We start from the raw sequence: 19,540 nt of genomic DNA, 5'->3' as shown, positions 1-19,540 counted from the left end.
AGTAAAAAGTTATCCTGGAGGAATCGCCCGTGCTTTCCGGATAAGGGAAGTTTTTTCGGGTTCGGTTTTGGAAAAACCGACGGATTAGTCTTTTGTCCTGATATCCGTGGACGAGGCCCCTAATGTGGGACCCCTGTCCCGCGCGAGAAGTGCTACTTCCGCTGCTAGTATCCCGAAACTATTGCTCGGTGGGAACAGGGATCTTACAGTTGGTATCAGAGCGATTAAAGATCAACTGAGAAGACAAATATGTCAAAAATTTATCAAGAAACACAAAAAGGTTGTAATTGTGTGATATAATTCATACAATTTGATATTCAAACTGAAAAATTCGTAATTTAGTAATTGGGTTTTCAGATGGAAGTACCACAATTGTATGGAACCCTGACTTGCTTGAGGCCTAGACATGATGGTATCTATCTTATAGTTCCAAGTATCATGACTACCCGTATATACCGAGAGTATAACTGCAGCTCTTTACTGTTAGTATATACGAGTAAATCTAAGACTTGAAATTATAAGCGTTAATGCTATCCATATGATGATTTCGAATGTGGTTGATATGATTTTTAATTCTGTTTGAGAATTGATGAATTGATTTGGATTCTGATTGAAAAATGATGAATTTTGAAATTTAGTTGAAATGTAATAAGCTGAGCGAAACCACAATGTGGATGATTGGGACGAGTCCCTGTAATGATAAATGATGATAATGATTTCAGCAAATCACTATGAGATTAGTGGATTGCGCTGTCAAATTGCTACTATTAATACTTGAGATGGTAGATCAAGTTAAGGGATGACAAATTGAGAACTTGCTTAACTAAAATTCCCGTGGAGGAACGTTCACAAGGAAATTTTTTGGTCTAATGGACCATTATCGTGTTAAAGATATGAATGATATGATCTGAATGAATTGTTATTTAATGCTGAGTTCTATATAAGGGATATTTATCCCCATATTCTGTTGGGTTGACCAGAATATAAGGAACCCCAGAATAAATTGGATCTTAAGCAAAAGAGTTGTCCTCTACTTGCGAGATGAGGACATTTCGCACTTTTTAAGTGGGGTAGAATGTAAGATTCCTCCCCCAGCCTTCGAGGTATTCAGGAGTAAGAATCTCCTTTTCTGATCTCATAATTATTCCCTCTAAATAAAAGAAAGATTGTAAGATCCCTGTTCCCACCGATTAACAGATTCCGGATACTAGCAGCGGAAGTAGCACTTCTCGCGCGGGACAGGGGTCCCACATTCGGGGCCTCACCCCACGGATATCCGGATAAGAAACTAATCCGTTGATTGTTCCAAAACCGAACCCGGAAAACTTCCTTTACCGGAAAGCACGGGTGATTCCACCAGGATAACTTTTTACTCTAACGTAGTCAAGATCATTTCTGATCGAGCTGATCCAATTGCATCTATAAGATACATGGTCAGATTAAGGAAGAAACTTGCACTTGGATCATTGGGATCAACGCTTTTTTCCCCATTCAAGAGGCACAGCCGTTGATTCCTATCCATAGAAGAGTTACTATTCGGGATTTTATTTTATCTATCGTAAAAACAAAAGTTTGAGTCTCGATTTACGGATCCATCAGTCCAGCCTAACCCCATCCGATCCCATGGGTTAGCCAACCGCCCAACCACTGTAGTGATGGGATCCAATTAAGAATTTGGTTAGGTTTTGTCCCGGGTACCAAGGAAAAGAGTTCCAAGGCTCCCTTGCCGGATGTTCATGCAAAATAAAACTAGTCACACCACTCACACACCCAATATGAAATTGCCTTTTTCACAGAACCAGTTTAAAACAATCCTTTAATAAAACCATAGTATCACTGATCACAATCTTCCAATTTATCCAATTGATTCTTAATTTCCCATCATCCCTTCATCAGAGTATCTATGGCATCATTGGCGACTAGAATGCTCAGGGGCCGTTTCGATAGTTCCTAGCCCTTAATACTCGGCAATATAATCACTTATCAAGATGGACTCTCGTTGAAGATCAGCAAGATCAACCAACAGATCCATATAAAGGGCCATGGACTCATCCATTGAAGACCAGCAAGGTCAATCAACCAGATCCATGCCCGATTTCAGAAAACAACTCCTACTCTTGTTCTAATATCTTCCTCGACGCACGCGTGGGTATCCTAGGCGACCCAGAGCCCGAGCACCGTATGGTCAGCACCCTCTAGGATCCTTCGCAGGTGACCTAGCGCTTCACTCATAGGCCGCTTCCTTGGCCCCTCATCCACCGTACCGGAAGCTCACCATTTTAATCGCACCGAGGCTGGTCAAGACCTCGGCCGACCTTGCTACGCGAGACGTCCTTCATTGACTCCCCGTTAGCAGTTGCAACTTTATCATCACGACCTTAATCACAAGACGGTCAAAATGCTCCCCCCAGCATTCTTGACATAAAACAATCATTTACAAACAGCATTTACAAACAGTTTACAATACAATTTCTATTTTAACTTTCATTTTTCCACATTATCCCTCATCAATCTACATTACTTATTCCATATTCCATTTATATGTATACTCATCCCATCACATCATTTCCATCTCATCACTTCAGATTCCCTCACATCACATATCGTATATTCACATCCATACATCCACATCTATATGCGTACATTCACATCTACATGCATACATCTACATCTCTATGCATACATCCACATCCATATTCACATTCACCTCCATACATCTACATCTACATGCATACATCCACCTCCACATTCACATCCACATCTATACATCTACATCTACATGTATACATCCACCTCTACATCCACATCTACATCTATACACCTACATCTACATGCATACATCCACATCTCCATTCACATCTACATCTATACATCTACATCTACATGCATCCATCCACCTCCACATCCACATCTACATCTACACATCTACATCTACATGCATACATCCATATCTCCATTCCCATCTACATCTATACATCTACATCTACATGCATCCATCTACCTCCACATCCACATCTACATCTATACATCTACATCTACATGTATACATCCACATCTCCATTCACATCTACACCTATACATCTATATCTACATGCATACATCCATATCTCCATTCCCATCTACATCTATACATCTACATCTACATGCATCCATCCACCTCCACATCCACATCTACATCTATACATCTACATCTACATGTATACATCCACATCTCCATTCACATCTACATCTGTACATCTATATCTACATGCATACATCCATATCTCCATTCCCATCTACATCTATACATCTACATCTACATGCATCCATCCACCTCCACATCCACATCTACATCTATACATCTACATCTACATGTATACATCCACATCTCCATTCACATCTACATCTATACATCTACATCTACATGCATACATCCATATCTCCATTCCCATCTACATCTATACATCTACATCTACATGCATCCATCCACCTCCACATCCACATCTACATCTATACATCTACATCTACATGTATACATCCACATCTCCATTCACATATACATCTATACATCTACATCTCTATGCATACATCCACATCCACATTCACATTCACCTCCATACCTCTACATCTACATGCAAACATCCATATCTCCATGCATAATAATATCCTTTTAATTAATCTAGGATGATAGTTCCTAGAATATGGTAGGAAGTCCTCTTTTTATGCTTTGAATGAAATTATTTTATGCGTAATTTCTATAAAAATTTTGCCATAGCTCCGCTACTATGACTGATAAATCTCAATTTTTTCTAAGGGATAAGGCTCATTATTAAAGAAATAATTAGAATGGTCTCTAATTGGATCATCAATCCATAATGGTCTCTAATTGGATCATTAAGAAAATAATTAGAATGGTCTCTAATTGGATCATCAATCCATAATGGATTGAATCACCAATATACATAAACCAAAAGCATAGAAAAAAGCCATTAATTTAGCCTCAAGCATAGCTTAATCTTGGATTAAGGAAAAACCTTATGAAAAGCTTCATTTGGATTGAGAAAGGGTCATGAGTATGACCATTTCTTAAGTGAGAGAGAGAGAGAAAAACCATTAGAATTAAATATAAATAGAATTTTATGTAATTCTTTACTATCATTAATTAATTAACTTCAATAGAATTTCAAAAACCATACCAATTAAGCTTCTCAAGCTTGAGAGGGGTTGAGAAGAGAGAATCATTGAGAAATTATAGAAAAGATCAAAATCCACTATACTTATCTTATAATTTGCTTGATTCTTTGATCACGGTAGAGGCCCCCAACCAATCAATTGGTTTAGTATGTTGATGGAGCCACCAATGGGGATTGAAGAAAGAGAGAAGTGTCAAAAACTAGTGAATTATTAAAGAATTCACAATTCTTGGCTTAGGTGGAGTAGAGTAACAAAGCATAAGACACTATATTTTTTTCAACAAGGGAAGTCTTCTATTTATAGGAAAACTTGAGCTCCTAACCAAACAAACTGATTCTAGAATTTTCCAAGTCAGTTTGGTTGAATTTGGACTAGATTTGGACCTAGTTTGGTTACTTTTTGATTCGGTTTGGTTCCATTTTGATTTGGTTTGGTTCAAGAGAGATGAGAGATAAAAATATCACATTATTTTTGAGTTTAAAACTCATTCAAGCATGTGAAATATGCACCTCCTTTAAAGAACTCCCCTTCCTTACATATGTGTCAAAATTCTATTGCTCATGGTTTTTTTACTAATAAACCTTGTACATTTTCAACTCTTCATCTTATGTGAAATATGCACCTTCTTTAAAGAACTCCTCTTCCTTACATATGTGTCAAAATTTTATTGTTCATAGTTTTTTACTAATAAACCTTGTACATTTTTAACTCTTGATCTTATGTGAAATATGCACCTTCTTTAAAGAACTCTCCTTCCTTACATGTGTCAAAATTTTATTGCTCATAGTTTTTTACTAATAAACCTTGTACATTTTCAACTCTTCATCTTATGTGAAATATGCACCTTCTTTAAAGAACTCTCCTTCCTTACATATGTGTCAAAATTTTATTGTTCATAGTTTTTTACTAATAAACCTTGTACATTTTCAACTCTTCATCTTATGTGAGCATTTACTCATTTTTGGGTATCTTCTTTTACAATTTGGATTTATCAGTCGAGATGACCAGTCAAATGCTTGGCGACTTAGAGCAACAGATGCAGGCAATTCATAAAGATATAAATGCTGCCCAGGATCGACAGAGACAATATACAGATAAGAAGAGGATAGTCAGAGGATTCAAAGAAGCAGTTATAGTCTTCATTTGAATATGGACCTGGAGAATTTCTTTATCTCTAGGGGAGTATAAGTAGTTATCCCCCAGATATTGTGGACCAAAGAAAGTAGGTGACTTAGCCTACGAGCTTCTTTTATCTCTTCATCTCAAAGTTCTTAATGCCTTCTATAGAAAAATGTGCCAAACCCAAATCATGGAAAGACGGTAAAACTTCAGTGGGTGGCAAGATACCGTTGGCTTCCAAGTTACGCTAGCTCCTTCCTTTATATAAGTCGTAACTTTTACTTTGTCGCTCACAGTAATCTTACTTCCATCAGTCTCCCTTCTTCTTAATCTCCTTCATGGCTTGGCAACATGAATTAGTTTTATCCCTGATGATTTCTCACCTTCAAGACGCAAGTGAGTCTGTGAAGAAAGGTTTTATAGAACAGTATGAGCGCTCACTTTTTCCTCACTTGGGAACGTCTGTAGCTCAAACCAAATGGCGGACCTATCAAGACATAACTAGTGTAACACCCTGGGGTCAGCAGCACTTTCGTAACAATGTCCGCTTGGCCATGGTTATTGAAGCCTTGGGTTTGGGTCCCCGATACTACTGCGTCATGAGATCAAGACATCTTGGGTTTTCTGAGCGGGTCTTCTTACTGGCGTGTTTTCTTCCTCATCAGAAGATATGCCTTTACCCCGTTTTTGGCTTGCCTCTCAGAGGTCCTTTTGTTAGATCACCTCATACCACTGAGATAGGTGCGGCAATAACCAACAGAATTATTCCCATAGATGAGTTACCTTATACGTGCGCAGCTTGTGAGTGCTGCTTTTGTGATCATATGATGGACGGGCTTATGGAAGTGTAAAGAGTTCTTCTATCTTTACTGTATATGTTTCAAGAATGAATAAAGTTTAAATCTTGTTTTTGTCTTGACCCTTACTCTCTTTGAGACTTTTTTAATTGGTGGTTAATCTTAATTAAAAATCTTCTCTCAGTCTCATACTTGTGCATCTTGCGAAATTATCCCCAGTTTGCGAGATGAGGGCATCTCGCATTTTTCAAGTGGGAGAGAATGTAAGATTCCTCCCCAGCCTCTCAAAATGTCCAGCATCTTCCCTAGTAATCAATCCCTCTTAAGAAATATAAAAGACTTGTTTCTAACTGTTTTAACTTAGAGAGAGAAAATATTATAGAGAGAGAATATTCAGATTTTTAATATTTTTGGATAGAAAATTATCTCATCTTATTAAAATAAGTTTCCCTGAAACAGAAATTCAAAAAGAACTTCCAATATGCAATTGGAATTAATTGGAAATGGGTATAAAGGACCTTAGCCTAAGGGTCTAGATTTTCAGAAATTTTTGGATTATGGTCCAATTAAGGTTCCTATGGGCCAATAGCATCAATCCATGTGTATGGAGGAGATAAATCCAATTTGTAAAAGAAGATACCCAAAAATGAGTAAATGCTCACATAAGATGAAGAGTTGAAAATGTACAAGGTTTATTAGTAAAAAACTATGAGCAATATTAAAAATATGAGATATTTTGGGTATCCAAAAATGAGTAAATGCTCACATAAGATGAAAAGTTGAAAATGTACAAGGTTTATTAGTAAAAAACTATGATGTAAGGAAGGGAAGTTCTTTAAAGAAGGTGCATATTTCACATAAGATGAAGAGTTGAAAATGTACAAGGTTTATTAGTAAAAAACTATGAGCAATATTAAAAATACGAGATATTTTGAGTATAATGATTCCATTTTGACACATATGTAAGGAAGGGGAGTTCTTTAAAGGAGGTGCATATTTCACATGCTTGAATGAGTTTTAAACTCATAAAAATTGAGATATTTCATCTCTCCTCTCTCCTCATTCAAGTCTAGTTCCAAAAAGTTAGCTTAACTGACCTAAAAATGGTCAAATATTGACCAAACTGATTTAGAAAATTCTAGAATCAGTTTATTTGGTTAGGAGCTCAATTTTTCCTATAAATAAAAGCCTCCCCCTTGTTGAAAAATGGATAATGTTTATGCATCGTTACTCTACTCCACCTAAGCCAAGAACTGTGAATTCATTAATAATTCACTAGTTTTTGGAGCTTCCCTCTTTCTTCAATCCCCATTGGTGGCTCCATCAACATACTTAATCAATTGATTGGTTGGGGGCCTCTACCGTGAACAAAGAATCAAGCAATTTGTAAGGTAATTAGTGAATTTTGATCATTTTCTATAATTTCTCAATGTTTCTCTCTTCTCAACCCCTCTCAAGCTTGAGAAGCTTAATTAGAATGGTTTTTGAATGCTATTGAAGTTAATTGATGAATGTTAGTGAAGAGTTATATAATTTGATGAATGCTATTGAAGTTAATTGATTAATGATAGTTAAGAATTACATAAATTTTCATTTATGCTTAATTCTAATGATTTTTATGTAATTTCTCTCTCTCACTCAAGAAATGGTCATAATCATGACCCATTCTCAATCCAAATGAAGCTTTTCATAAAGCTTTTCCTTAATCCAAGATTAAGCTATGCTTGAGGCCAAACAAATGGCTTTTTTCTATGATTTTAGTTTATGTATTTCATGAATATTGATGATTCAATCCATTATGGATTATTGATCCAATTAGGGATCATTCTAATTATTTCTTAATGATAAGCTTTATCCCTTAGGAAAATTGAGATTTATCAGTCACATAGCAGCGGAGCTATGGCAAAAATTTTATAAAAATTACGCATAAAATAATTTCATTCAAAGCATGAAAAGAGGACTTCCTACCATATTCTAGGAATTATCATCCTAGATTAATTGAAGATATTCATTGTAATCATAGAAAAATTAATTTTTATATTATGCATAATTGATTTTCATGCATAGAGGTATGCATAAAAGATTATTATTTTAACATAAAAGTGTTACTTTTATCATAATTAGATTTCATGCATAGAGGTATGCATAAAAGATTATTATTTTAATGTAAAAGTGTTACTTTTAGCAAAATTGAATTTCATGCATAGATGTATGCATAAAAGATGATTATTTTATTATAAAAGTGTTATTTTTATCATATTTGGATTTCATGCATAGAGGTATGCATAAAAGATTATTATTTTAATATAAAAGTGTTGCTTTTAGTATAATTGAATTTCATGCATAGATGTATGCATAAAAGATGATTATTTTATTATAAAAGTGTTATTTTTATCATATTTAAAAATTCAGGCATAGAGGTATGCATAAAAGTTGATTATTTTATTATAAAAGTGTTACTTTTATTACAATTGGATTTCATGCATAGAGGTATGCATAAGAGTTGACTATTTTATTATAAAAGTGTTACTTTTATCATATTTGGATTTCATGCATAGAGGTATGCATAAGAGTTGATTATTTTATTATAAAAGTGTTACTTTTATCATATTTAGATTTCATGCATAGAGGTATGCATAAGAGTTGATTATTTTATTATAAAAGTGTTACTTTTATCATATTTGGATTTCATGCATAGAGGTATGCATAAGAGTTGATTATTTTATTATAAAAGTGTTACTTTTATCATATTTGGATTTCATGCATAGAGGTATGCATAAGAGTTGATTATTTTATTATAAAAGTGTTACTTTTATTATAATTGGATTTCATGCATAGAGGTATGCATAAGAGTTGATTATTTTATTATAAAAGTGTTACTTTTATCACATTTGGATTTCATGCATAGAGGTATGCATAAGAGTTGATTATTTTATTATAGAAGTGTTACTTTTATCATAATTGGATTTCATGCATAGAAGTATGCAAAAAAAAAGATATTCTTTTATTAAAAGTGTGATTTTTATCATAAATGGATTTTATGCATAACTTAGATGCATAAGAGAAATTCTTTTATTCTAAAAGTGTAATTCCTACCAAATTGAATTTATGCATAGGAAGATGCATAAAAGATTGATTCAAAAGTGTCATTCTCATCTAAACTGAATTTATGCATAGGAAGATGCATAAAAGATTGAATTTTAATTCAAAAGTGTCATTTTCATTTAAAATGAATTTATGCATAGGAAGATGCATAAAAGATTGATTTTACTTCGAAAGTATTAATCTCCTTAAATAGAATTTATGCATAAATAAATGTGTAAAGAAATCTTATATCAGATATAAGAATTCTCTTGTATTCTATAAATAGATATGAGATGTAATATGATGTGATAAGAGGTGTATAAGATGTGATAAGAGGTAATAAGATGCTTATGAAATAAGTTAGGAGGTGATAAGATGAATTAAGATGTGATAAGATGTGTATGGGATGAGGTAAAAAGTGTATGTGATAGGATAAGATGTATATGGGTTGTGATAGGGCGAGAATGGATGTGATGTAAAAGATTAGATGTGAAGGCATATGGGGTTATATGAATGGGAATGTGAAAATGGATGTATGTATGTGGATGTGTGGATGTGGAGATGGGAGTGTGGATGTATGAATGTGAAAATGGATGTATGCATGAAGATGTATATGCATAGATGTGAATGTGGATGTAGATGTGGATGTATAGATGTGAATGGCAATGTGGGTGTGGATGTATAGATGTGAATGTGGAATGTGGATGTTGATGTATGTATGTATGTGGATGTAGATGTGGATGTATAGATGTGAATGGGAATGTGGATGTGGATGTATGTGAATATGGATGTAGATGTGGATGTATAGATGTGAATGTAGAATGTGGATGTGGATGTATGTATGTATATGGATGTAGATGTGGATGTATAGATGTGAATGGGAATGTGGATATAGATGTATGTATGTATGTATGTATGTGGATGTGGATGTATGAATGAGGACGTGATAGTGGATGTATGCATGTGGATATGGATGTATGGATGTGGATATGGATGTGTATGTATGAATGTGGATATGGGATGTGGATGTATAAATGAGGATGTGAAAATGGAGGTAAGTATGTAAATGTGGATGTATGGATGTGAATGTGGATGTATGGATGTGGATATGGATGTGTATGTATGAATGTGGATATGGGATGTGGATGTATAAATGAGGATGTGAAAATGGATGTATGCATGTAGATGTGGATATATGGATGTGAATGTGAATGTGTATGTGAAATTAATGTGTCGTCGATATGAGGAAATGGATGAGAATGAGTACACACTGAATGGAATGTGGAATAAGTAATGTGGATTAAGGAGGGATAATGTGAAAAGACGAGAGTTTGATTTAGAAACTGTATTTTGTGACTGTTTATAAATGACTGTTTTATGTCAAGAATGCTGGAAAAGCATTTTGACCGTCTGGTGGATGAAGGTGACCTAACTGTTAAAGTTGCAACTGCTGACGGAGAGTCAATGGAGCACGTCTTGCGTAGCAAGGTCGACCGAGGTCTTGACCAGCCTCGGTTCGATTTAAATGGTGAGCTTCCGGTACGGTGGATAAGGGACCAAGGAAGCGGCCTATGAGTGAAGCGCTAGGTCACCTGCGAAGGATCCTTGAGGGTGCTGACCATACGGTGCTCGGGCTCTGGGTCGCCGAAGATACCCACACGTGCGTCGTGGAAGATATTGGAACAAGGAATAAGAGTTGTTTTCTGAAACCGGGCATGGATCTGGTTGATTGACCTTGCTGGTCCTCAAAACGGATGAGTCCATGGCTCTTTTATATGGATCTGTGGGTTGATCTTGCTGATCTTCCACGGAGATTCCATTCTATTATATGAATATATTACCGGTTACTATGAGCTAGGAACTATGGAAAAGGCCCCTGAGAGAACAGGTGGTGAGTGTTCTGGTTGCCAATGATGCCATAAGTATACCGATGAATGAATGACTGGAAATAAGGATTCAACCGGAGACTTTGAGGATTGTCATCAGTGACATAATGGTTTCATTAAAGGATTGTTTTAAAGTTAGCTGATGCTAAGAAAAAGGCAATTTCATATTGGGTGTGTAAGTGGTGTGGCTAATTTTATGTTTGCATGAATTTCTGGCTAGGGGGCCTTGGAACTCTTTTCCTTGGTACCCGAGACAAAACCTATCCAAATTCCAAATTGGATCCCATCACTACAGTGGTTGGGTGGTTGGCTAACCCATGGGATCGGATGGGGTTAGGCTGGACTGATGGATCCGTAAATCGAGACTCAAAAATTCTGTTAATTACGATAGATGAAGTAAATTCCGGATAGTAATTGTTCTATGGATAGGAATCGACTCTGCCTCTTGATGGGGAAAAAAGCGTTGATCCCAATGATCCAAGTGCAAGTTTCTTCCTTGATCTGACCGAGTATCTTTATAGGAGCAGTCGGATCAGATTGATCACTAATGGTCTTGACTACGTTAGAGTAAAAAGTTATCCTGGAGGAATTGCCCGTGCTTTTCGGATAAGGGAAGTTTTTCCGGGTTCGGTTTTGGAAAAACCGACGGATTAGTCTTTTGTCCAGATATCCATGGACGAGGCCCCTAATGTGGGACCCCTGTCCCGCGCGAGAAGTGCTACTTCCACTGCTAGTACCCCGAAACTATTGCTCGGTGGGAACAGGGATCTTACAGTTGGTATCAGAGCGATTAAAGATCAACTGAGAAGACAAGTATGTCAAAAATTTATTAAGAAACACAAAAAGGTTGTAATTGTGTGATATAATTCATACAATTTGATATTCAAACTGAAAAATTTGTAATTTAGTAATTGGGTTTTCAGTTGGAAGTACCACAATTGTATGGAACCCTGACTTGCTTGAGGCCTAGACATGATGGTATCTATCTTATAGTTCCAAGTATCATGACTACCCGTATATACCGAGAGTATAACTGCAGCTCTTTACTGTTAGTATATACGAGTAAATCTAAGACTTGAAATTATAAGCGTTAATGCTATCCATATGATGATTTCGAATGTGGTTGATATGATTTTTAATTCTGTTTGAGAATTGATGAATTGATTTGGATTCTGATTGAAAAATGATGAATTTTGAAATTTAGTTGAAATGTAATAAGCTGAGTGAAACCACAATGTGGATGATTGGGACGAGTCCCTGTAATGATAAATGATGATAATGATTTCAGCAAATCACTATGAGATTAGTGGATTGTGCTGTCAAATTGCTACTGTTAATACTTGAGATGGTAGATCAAGTTAAGGGATGACAAATTGAGAACTTGCTTAACTAAAATTCCCGTGGAGGAACATTCACAAGGAAATTTTTTGGTCTAATGGACCATTATCATATTAAAGATATGAATGATATGATCTGAATGAATTGTTATTTAATGCTGAGTTCTATATAAGGGATATTTATCCCCACATTCTGTTGGGTTGACCAGAATATAAGGAACCCCATAATAAATTGGATCTTAAGCAAAAGAGTTATCCTCTACTTGCGAGATGAGGACATTTCGCACTTTTTAAGTGGGGTAGAATGTAAGATTCCTCCCCCAGCCTTCGAGGTATTCAGGAGTAAGAATCTCCTTTTCTGATCTCATAATTATTCCCTCTAAATAAAAGAAAGATTCTGTTTAAAAAGGGAAGACACTTTACCCAGAATACCTTCTCAGGAGCCCACCTGTTTTAAGGTTTCAGAACGATGAGTTCAGAAGTGAGAATCGGTGTTTTAAATGCCAAGGTTTTGGTCATCAGTGCCCGACTCCTACCATGAAAAGGGCACAGGGAAGTCTAGAACCCAAATTCAGAGACCAATTCCTTCTTACCAATCTAATCAAGGTCCGTCTCTCGGACAAGATTGCTTAACTCCATTAACTAGGTCCGACCCATTGATTAGAGTCGAGATGACCAGTCAAATGCTTGGCGACTTAGAGCAACAGATGCAGGCAATTCATAAAGATATAAATGCTGCCCAGGATCGACAGAGACAATATACAGATAAGAAGAGGACAGTCAGAGGATTCAAAGAAGCAGTTATAGTCTTCATTTGAATACGGACCAAAATAATTTCTTTATCTCTAGGGGAGTATAAGTAGTTATCCCCCAGATATTGTGGACCAAAGAAAGCAGGTGACTTAGCCTACGAGCTTCTTTTATCTCTTCATCTCAAAGTTCTTAATGCCTTCTATAGAAAAATGTGCCAAACCCAAATCATGGAAAGACGGTAAAACTTCAGTGGCAAGATATCGTTGGCTTCCAAGTTACGCTAGCTCCTTCCTTTATATAAGTCGTAACTTTTACTTTGTCGCTCACAGTAATCTTACTTCCATCAGTCTCCCTTCTTCTTAATCTCCTTCGTGGCTTGGCAACAGGAATTAGTTTTATCCATGATGATTTCTCACCTTCAAGACGCAAGTGAGTCTGTGAAGAAAGATTTTATAGAACAGTATGAGCGCTCACTTTTTCCTCACTTGGGAACGTCTGTAGCTCAAACCAAATGGCGGACCTATCAAGACATAACTAGGGTAACACCCTGGGGTCAGCAGCACTTTCGTAACAATGTCCACTTGGCCATGGTTATTGAAGCCTTGGGTTTGGGTCCCCGATACTACTGCGTCATGAGATCAAGACATCTTGGGTTTTCTGAGCGGGTCTTCTTACTGGCGTGTTTTCTTCCGGTTACTATGAGCTAGGAACTATGGAAAAGGCCCCTGAGAGAACAGGTGGTGAGCGTTCTGGTTGCCAATGATGCCATAAGTATACCGATGAATGAATGACTGGAAATAAGGATTCAACCGGAGACTTTGAGGATCATTAGGGGAAGGTTGAGGTCTATAGGGGCCCTTTAAGCTGCCATATTATGATTTTAATGACTTTTTGTTAAAATGTTAAGTTTCTTTGACTTTAGATACCTTCTTATTCTTCAAATGGCTAGAAGTTTGAATTTCAAAGTTTCCCGCCAAAATTGAATTTAAAATTGAGTGGGAAACCATATCATGTGACATATCTATGGAAAGAGCTCAGCGAGTAGATTCTGGATCTCTAATCTCCGACAAATTTTGAGCTCATATGTAGAAGTTATGGATGTACGAAATTTCAAAAACTCCCCCCCCCCACTTTTTGGGAATGAAAAGTACAAAAAGGCATCTTCTAGAGAATCTTTTGACCACCTTTAATCACCCAACATTTTTGTATACATGGCATCACATGACTGGCCCTTTTCCTTAATAACCTTTTAATCACATGGCATCTTAAAGGGCCCCTATAGACCTCAACCTTCCCCTAATGTGTCATCAGTGACATAATGGTTTCATTAAAGGATTGTTTTAAAGTTAGCTGATGTTAAGAAAAAGGCAATTTCATATTGGGTGTGTAAGTGGTGTGGCTAATTTTATGTTTGCATGAATTTCCGGATAGGGGGCCTTGGAACTCTTTTCCTTGGTACCCGGGACAAAACCTATCCAAATTCCAAATTGGATCCCATCACTACAGTGGTTGGGCGGTTGGCTAACCCATGGGATCAGATGGGGTTAGGCTGGACTAATGGATCCGTAAATCGAGACTCAAAAATTCTGTTAATTACGATAGATGAAGTAAATTTCGGATAGTAATTGTTCTATGGATAGGAATCAACGGCTGTGCCTCTTGATGGGGAAAAAAGCGTTGATCCCAATGATCCAAGTGCAAGTTTCTTCCTTGATCTGACCGAGTATCTTTATAGGAGTAGTCGGATCATATTGATCACTAATGGTCTTGACTACGTTAGAGTAAAAAGTTATCCTGGAGGAATCGCCCGTGCTTTCCGGATAAGGGAAGTTTTTTCGGGTTCCGTTTTGGAAAAACCGATGGATTAGTCTTTTGTCCGGATATCCGTGGACGAGGCCCCTAATGTGGGACCCCTGTCCCGCGCGAGAAGTGCTACTTCCGCTGCTAGTACCCCGAAACTATTGCTCGGTGGGAACATGGATCTTACACTAAAGTCCTTTTTACCTATTTTCAATTAATTCCAATTGCCAATTGGAAAGTTCTTTTTGAATTTCTGTTTCAAGGGAAACAATTTTAGACACTAGGAGGATTTTTATATCTAAAAATATCTCAATTTTGAGTTACCTCTCTCTAGACATTTTCTCTCTCTAGGCTAAAACAGGGTAAAACAGGATCTTTCTTTTATTTCAGAGAGGGGAATAATTAAAAGATCAGAGAGGGGGGTTCTTACACCTACAAACCTCAAAAGCCGGAGGGAGGAATCTTACATCCTAACCCACTTAAAAAATGCGAGATGTCCTCATCTCGCAAAATTAGAGAACTCTTTCCCTTAAGATCCATGTGATTCTGGGGTTCCTTATAGTCTGGTGAACCCAATAGAATCATGGGATAAAGAACCCTTATATAGAACTCATCATCAGATAACAATTCACTCAGATCATGTCATTCAAATCCTTATCACAATAATGGTCCATTAGACCAAAATTTCTATCTGAACAGTCCTCCATGGGAATTTTCAATTATACAGATTTTTAATTTGACATCCCTTAACTTAATCCACTGGGTCAAGTGTTAACAGCAGTAATCTATCAGCACAATCCACTAATCTCATAGTGATTTGCTGAAGTCATTAACGTCAGTCCAGTTATGAACATCATCACAGGGACTCGTCCCATTCATCCCCATTGTGGTTTTGCTCAGCTTATTACATTTCAACCAAAACTCAAGAATCATCATTTTTCAATCAGAATCCAAATCAACTCATCAGTTCTCAACCAGAATTTAGAAATCATATCAACCACATTCGAATTCATCATCTGGATAGCATTTATGCTTATAATTTCAAGTCTTAGATTTACTCGTATATATTGCCAGTAAAGAGTTGCAGTTATACCCTCGGTATATACGGGTAGTCATGGTCCTTGGAACTATAAGGTAAATACCATCATGTCTAGGTCTCAAGCAACTCAAGGATTTAGACCAAAATTTAGAATTTTTAATTATACAGATTTTTAATTTGACATCCCTTAACTTAATCCACTGGGTCAAGTGTTAACAGCAGCAATCTATCAACACAATCCACTAATCTCATAGTGATTTGCTGAAGTCATTAACGTCATTCAAGTTATGAACATCATCACAGGGACTCGTCCCATTCATCCTCGTTGTGGTTTTGCTCATCTTATTACATTTCAACCAAAATTCAAGCATCATCATTTTTCAATCAGAATCCAAATCAACTCATCAGTTCTCAACCAAATTTAAAAATTATATCAACCACATTCGAATTCATCATCTGGATAGCATTTATGCTTATAATTTCAAGTCTTAGATTTACTCGTATATACTACCAGTAGAGCTACAGTTATACCCTCGTTATATATGGGTAGTCATGGTTCTTGGAACTATAAGGTAAATACCATCATGTCTAGGTCTCAAGCAAGTGAGGGATTCCATGCAATTGCGGTACTTCCATCTAAAGACCCAATTACCAATTTATGAATTTGAGTCTGAATAACAACTTGTATGAATTTTATCACACAATTACAACTATTTACTGCTACTTCATAAATTTTTGACATTTTTGGCTTCTCGGTTTATCCACATTAGCCAATTTGCTCATGCCCTCGCCTGGGGAGTTGCCGCTCCCCCGAGCCCCCGCTGCCACACCCCCAGGGGGGCTGCTAGGGACCCTCTCATACCCCTGACCATCTCCTAACCATGGTCACAATAATGACCCCATTGGCATCTAAGTCGGGGTTCCCACTAAAGACATATGCACCATGGCTACCCCTCATAATGGAGGCCTAACAAATGTGCATTATACATCAAGGTGAGATACATGATAAGAGGCAGGCATTGAGTGTATACGAGCACCCCCCCCAGAGATGAACTAGGTTTTTGGCCCAATGCCAAGTTGATAAAGATGCCGAGTGAGATGGTCCTTCCCAAGAGCCTTGGTGAAGATGTTGGTGCAGTTTTGCTCTGTAGATCAATACTCCAGCTCCCCTATGTCATCTTCTATCAGCCCCCGCACATAATGATATTGAATCTCAATGTGCTTTGTGCGAGCATGAAACACAGGGTTCTTGGAGATAGCCATGCAACTCCAATTGTTACACCTCAAGACTGTAGCCTCCCTGATTTTCCCATGTCAACCAAGATTCTCCTCATCCATACTACCCCACATGCAGCAAAGCAAGCTGCCTTATACTCAGCCTCTGTGGAAGGAAGAGCCATTGTAGGTTGTTTTTTCCTGGTCCAAGAGAAATCACTGGAGCTAAGCAATAAATAATATCCAGAAACTGATTTCCTAGAATCACAATCTCTTGCCCAATCTGAGTCATAATAACCTATTAGAGCGTCCCATGCTATAAGTGATATCATACTCAAGAGTACCTCTCTGATGTACCTAAGTACCCTCATCCCTTTCTTCCAATGACTCTCGTGGCTTGTTGGAAAACCTGCTTTAACACACCAAAGATATCAGGTCTAGTGTTAGTGAGAAAAATGAAACTCCCCACCAACTTCTTGTGTCAACAAGTGATGAAGAATCCTCTGCAGAAAGCTTCATGTTCACTTCCATTGGCATAGACACAAGCTTGCAGTTTGTCATCCCAAATGCTTTTAGAATCTCCCAACCATACTTTTTCTGCAAAATGAAGATTTTACCTGACTCTTGCCAAACCTCAATCCGCAAACAGAAATGCATAAGGCCCAAGTCTGTCATCACAAACTCATGGCTCAACATATCCATTGTCTTATGGATCATCTCTTCATTGTTTGTGACCTAAAATGTTTAAGTCATCTACATACAAGACAACCAAAACATTTTGCCATGCCTTTTTAGAACATATAAGTCAGCATCAGAAGAACTTCTTATAAACCCAATCTTTTTGAAAAAATTGGTCTATCCTATGATACCATGCCCTTGGGGCCTGTTTCAATGCCTTCTTCAGCCTACAAACTTTGTTTCTGATCTGGGCATCTCAAAACTTGGTGTGGCTGAGCTACATATGCCTCCTCCTTGAGATGGTTGTGCAAAAATGGTGATTTAACATCCATGTGAAAGACTGGCCACTTTTTGTAAGCAGCCAAGGCAAGTACCGCCTTGAAAGTTGTCATACAAACTGTGGTGGGAGAAAAGGTTTCATCAAAGGCGAAACCCTCTACCTATGCAAATCCCTATGCAACCAACCTAGCTTTATGTTTTTCAAGAGATCCATGAGCCTTATACTTAGCTTTCAAAGCCCATTTGGTACCAATTACCTTTCTGTTTGTTGGTGGTCGGTCAACTAGCGCCCAGGTGTTGTTCTTTATGATGTTGTCATACCCAGACTGCATCACAGCTTTCCACTTTGGATTTGCTAAGGCTTCATCCAAGGTGGTTGGCTCCTTCACTGTTCCCATTATCTCAGCGATCACATTAGGAGTTTTTTTGGACTATGGAGGGCCTTGTAAGGATTCCTAATTTTAAGGGATTAAAGCTAAAAATGTGCATGCTTAAGGAGACAAGTGCAATGAATAGGCCTAGATTTTGGGCCCCTTCATAGACATCCCACCTCTAAAAGTAGGGGGACCCCTACTCCTCTTTACTTTCTCTCTCTACCTTTTTGAAAGTAGTGGCAAGCCTCATAACTCCTCTTCTTTCCACCTCAACAATCTCGTGGGTAAAGTGGACCCAAAAATGATTTTTTTTTCTTTTTTCCTTTTTATGAGCCTTAAACTTGACCCTAACCTATATATATACATAAAATCCCATTTTTAGCCTCATTATTTTCCCAAAATCTCACTTTCCCTTCACTTTTCCCCAAAATCTCACTTTCCCTCCAACTTTTTCCCAAATCTCATTTTCCCAAAAATCCTCATAACTTCTCTACTTTCCACCTCAGCAATCTCGTAGTAGGTAAGGTTGCCCCAAAATATGACCTTTTTTTCCCCCTATTTTTCCTTGTTTTAAGCCTCAAACTTGCCCCCAACTTATATACATACAAAAAATCCTATTTTTGCCTCATCTACCCAAAATCTCACTTTCCCTCCACTTTTCCCCAAAATCTCGCTTTCCCTCTACTTTTCCCCAAAATCTTCTCTTTTCCACCACTTTGAAATTATCCACCTAGTTTCCCTTCTAATTTTTTGCACTACTCTTCTTGACTACTGTAGCATCCATGGAAATCTTCTCTCCCTCCCTACCCTACACTTTGGGGCTAATTTATCTCCAAAACACTCATTTTTCTCTCCATTTCTCTCCTAATCATCTCTATTTACTCCTCTTCTCTAATTTTCACCACATCTCTTCACTAATTTATCCGCCATGGAAGATTGGTAAAGGGTCCCTCCTACATTTGGTGTTTCTCTCTCCCTCCCCTTCCACTTCATCAATTATTATACA

Source organism: Cibotium barometz, chromosome 3 (assembly GCF_041138505.1).
Source record: "Cibotium barometz isolate CiBa-2024 chromosome 3, ASM4113850v1, whole genome shotgun sequence".
NCBI lineage: Eukaryota > Viridiplantae > Streptophyta > Polypodiopsida > Cyatheales > Cibotiaceae > Cibotium > Cibotium barometz.
This window is presented reverse-complemented; position numbering follows the sequence as displayed.